The sequence below is a fragment of the Impatiens glandulifera genome, chromosome 9 (genome assembly GCF_907164915.1).
Source record: "Impatiens glandulifera chromosome 9, dImpGla2.1, whole genome shotgun sequence".
Lineage (NCBI taxonomy): Eukaryota > Viridiplantae > Streptophyta > Magnoliopsida > Ericales > Balsaminaceae > Impatiens > Impatiens glandulifera.
The window spans coordinates 7,510,017-7,514,458 of NC_061870.1; positions in this window are offsets into that span (position 1 = coordinate 7,510,017).

The window sequence follows — 4,442 nt, forward strand, 5'->3', positions numbered from 1 at the left end:
AGCCAGTTTGGATCATTTCTGGCTATCATACACACAGGTTTTTCAAAATCAGTTTTCCAATCAACTTTGTAAATGTTTCTCATCCGGTTACCAGTTAACAGAATGTCATTATCTTGGTTTTTAACTAAACATGAGTTTTTATGAAATTCAACTTTGTAACCCACATCACACATTTGACTTATGCTTAGTAGGTTAAAACGCAGTTCTTCTACCAATAATACATTACTTATGGATAAATTTCCATGGACAATCTTACCCTTGCCCACGGTTTTACCTTTCGAGTTGTCCCCGAATGTGATGATTGCTCCGGTTTCGTACTTGATATCGGTTAATAGCTCCTTGTTTCCGGTCATATGCCTTGAGCATCCGCTGTCCAATACCATTCTGAATTCTTTAGCCGGTTGCTCCTCCTAACCTGCAACAAACAATTATTTACACTTTTTTGGTACCCACATTTAGTTGGGTCCATGGTTGATTAGTCCCTTTGGGATCCAGACTTGAATAAGTCGGATCACTTTCCCGGTATTTGTTTTTATAATATTTGGCTTAACTTCTTGGTTGTTTCTCAAGAATGCCTTATGTTGTGATGAGTTTCTTTGATGTCGAGTTTTATTCGGTTTTTTCGGTTTCCGGTTGTCTTTCCTTCTCTCAGGATGAAGCCATTTTTCGGATTCGGTAGGACTTACATATTTAAGCGTTTCTTCCGGTTTTAAGTCATTTTCGGTTTGTGAACTCTTGACAAATTTTATAAACGGAAGATTGTTCTTCGTGAGTTTTATCCCGTTAGGTTGTTTTGATTCGTTTTGTTTATTTGGTTCATAACCGATACCATACCTACACTTCGGGTGTCTTTTATAGTTACATATTTGTTTCACCGCTTGTCGTGATCTCTCCCACGCAGCCGTGACGTACATTGCTCCTTCATCGGTTTCGGTTACCGGTTGAACTGTCTTCTCATTATCGGAGAATAGTTCATCCGGTTCATACATTTTGGTTTCACAGATTTTATCATATACATCATTTGATTGTTCGGCTTTAGATTCTACCGGAGTCGGTATGTATGCAGATATGTTTCTGAACTCAGCAACCATTTGGTTGAGTGCAGAAACCAGATCTTCTTTGGTAAACTCATCAGAGGAAAAATCAAATACCTCTTCGTCGTTTGCCATGAAGCAAGTTACTTTCTCTTCACCGTCTTCATTATCGGAGTATGCCCACTCGCTTCCGCCGTCGGATGCAATGAGCGCTTTCTGAATCTCTTTTCCTTCGCCAGCATGTTGATCATCGTTTCTCCGGTAGTCGTTTCGTTGGTTGTTGTTTCCCCGGTAGTTATTCCCTTGGTAGTTGTTTCCCTAGTACCTGTTGCTTTGGTAGTTGTTCCCCTGATAGTTGTTTCCCTGATAGTTTCCTTCCGGTTTTCTATCGTCTCTTCTTGGTTTTCTACACTCTGACCTGAAATGTCCAAAACCGTCACAGTTATAACATCTTTTGTTTGATTTATCTACATAATTATAATTAAAATCGTTTTTAGATGGTGGCTGGCTCTTCTTCATGAATTTCCCGAATTTCTGAGATAGCATCGCCATCACATCTTCAGTAATTTGATCGGTGTTTTTGACTGGAGCCGGAACAGTTGATACTTGGACCGCCGGTTCCACCGATGTAACCAAAGCTCTGGTTGCGGTTGATGTGGATGCTTCGTCTTCGATCCGAGACTTTATCTCGAACTCGTAGGCTTTTAGATCCTCGAACACATCATGCAACTTCATCTGCCCAAGGGTGCTCGATTCCCTCATCACCATGGTCTTGATGTCCCATGTGCTTGGCAGAGATCTTAGGCTTTGATGATTACTTCTCGGTTGTCATACTTCTTTCCGAGTGTTTGAAGCTCGTTGACTACACTAGTGAACCGGTTGCTGAATTCTTTCATGTTTTCCCCTGGTTTCATCCTTATGTTTTCATATTTCTGTTTAGCCACCAAGATTTTGTTCTCCTTAGTTCTTTCGTTTCCCTCATGGATCTGAATGATCGTTTCCCAGGCTTCCTTTGCATTTTCACACTCTGATATTTTGTTCAAAGTGTTATCATCTATAGCCTTGTAGATGTGTCTCATGCAATGGTTGTCCAGGTTACTCCGTCTTCGATCTTCATTCGTCCATAGGTCTGCCTCCTTGTTGATCTTGATCGGTCCCTCTTTCAGGACTCGGCTCATCTCATCATCTAATGTAATCAGATGTAGATACATCTGTTTCTTCCAACTGCTAAACGCTTCGCTGTATAGCATTGGCGGCTTGTCGCTGTGGGTCATGCTTCCCATCTTCTTCGGTTGCTTGAGTGCTAAGAACCTCGCTCTAATACCACTTGTTAGGATCGGGGACGCCCTTGGAGGACCGGGGTGTTTCCGGTTTCGGGAAGGGTGGCCGTTTACAACACACACAACTCTTTGGTGATAGTCCGGTTAAAGACTAAAACCGTTCTCAACACTGCACAAACTGTCACAGACTCTTGAACCGGGTTCAAGGGCGGAAATGTCTGTTTCAGGTTGAAGCAACGTTTGCGACTTTAGATGATGTTTTGGGAGGAGTCGGTTTTATGGATATGAGTGACCGGTTTAAGGCGTATGATTAGTTTGAGGTTAGTTAAAGTAAATAATGAAAGCAACGAAAGAACACGAGACAAGGATTTTTATGGATGTTCGGAGCAAACTCTCCTACGTCACCCCTTCTTCTCAGATTATGAGAAGGATCTCCACTAACTTTTATAGTTATCACAATACCTCCGGTCGAGCCCAACTTCGCTACTCGCCGGTTACACCAAACTCACTCTATGATGTAATACCACAACTCAACACAACACAATATAGAAAGCTTCCGGTTTTAGACACACCGGTTTTGGAATATAGAAGTTTATCTCTCTAACTTAATGTTTTTCGTAATCTGTAACTTCACAACTGTGTTCGTAACTTGCTTGCTTGATCGCTTGATTGCTGCATTAAATGAAGACGTTTCGTCTTCTTTTTATAGCTGAGAGGACCCAACGGTCACTTTTCTTCTCTCTCCTTTGGATTGGTCGATCATTATCACACCTGGTGCAGAGAGGTTGCTTGCACGCTTCACCTTCCTCAACACCTGGCTCACCTGAGCAGAAGATGACATAGTCAGTTTTCAGATTTGGACACGTGTTGGACATGCACCTCAGGTTGTCAACTTCAGATCAATAAAGCATCATTGCTTTCCTCGCATGCTTCCGATCGGATCCGATCTTCTTTTATTCTTTCAAGACACGTTTCTTTCGTCATGGTACGTCACTCTTGAAGTTTGAATCTTCCGGTTTTAGTGTCTTGTGCAGTATGATCCGGCTGGTGCGTAAGCTTTTGTCTTTGCTGACCGGTCGCTTGAGAAAGTAAAAACCGGTTCCTCTGATCTTTAACTTGATCACTTGAAGCTGGTTTCTTTGAAGTATAGCAGCAACCGGTTTTGATACGCCAACCGGTTCATACGATTTTGATCTGTATCTGCACATGAAAGTTAACAATTGTTTAGTTCGTCTGGCCGGTTCCAAAAATTAACTTACTTAATTTTTATATCAAACGGTTTGATAGAAATCCTGTTAGGGATTAATATCTCTTTCTATTCTACGCAAACTTGTGTAAACACTTGAAATGGATTCAAGGAGGAATTGTTTACTTGGGTTTGAAGCACAAGATGAAATATGAAAAGATGACAGAAATGAAGAACACAACAGTTTGTTTATGAACGTTCGGAGAAACTCTCATACGTCACCCCTTCTTCTAACCACCGGAAGGTTTCACTATAATATGATGAGAATCAAATACAGTTTACACACACTTAGCTCACTATTGAACATAACACTTTCTGTTCAATTACAAGATGAAGAATATCACTCAGCTAATGGTGTTTTGATTCTAGCTCTCTCTCTCGATTCACACACAGTACAATCAGAAAGAAGCTTCACAGAATAAGTTCAGTAAGCAATATGATTGAGTAGTTTCTCTCTCTGCAAAATCAGAATTCGTTTGTATTCGCTTGTTCGTAAGACAGATTGTCCGTTGTCCTTAGGATTTGTTAAATACTGATCAGGAGCTAACGGTCGAATCTTCAAGAATGATACGTGGCACTTTTCCATTGGAAAGCTTCCATTGTACACAAAAGGTTCTGAGCACAAGGATCATGGCCGTACCGAACTGGTAGTGCGCCGAATATTCCATCAGGGATGTACCTGCAAAACGGGTAATGTGAGAAAAATTCTCTTACGTGGCATTCCTTGATTGGATGCATATAGCTGTTGTACTAATCTTCACTGAAAAGTGGAGCAGAAGTAGGGTACAACTATAGCATGTGGGTAGGAGAAATGCTAGATTCAAGCGTACTACTTAAACAGAGCATTAAACGTATTTCAGTTAGACGGATTTGTGAAAATCA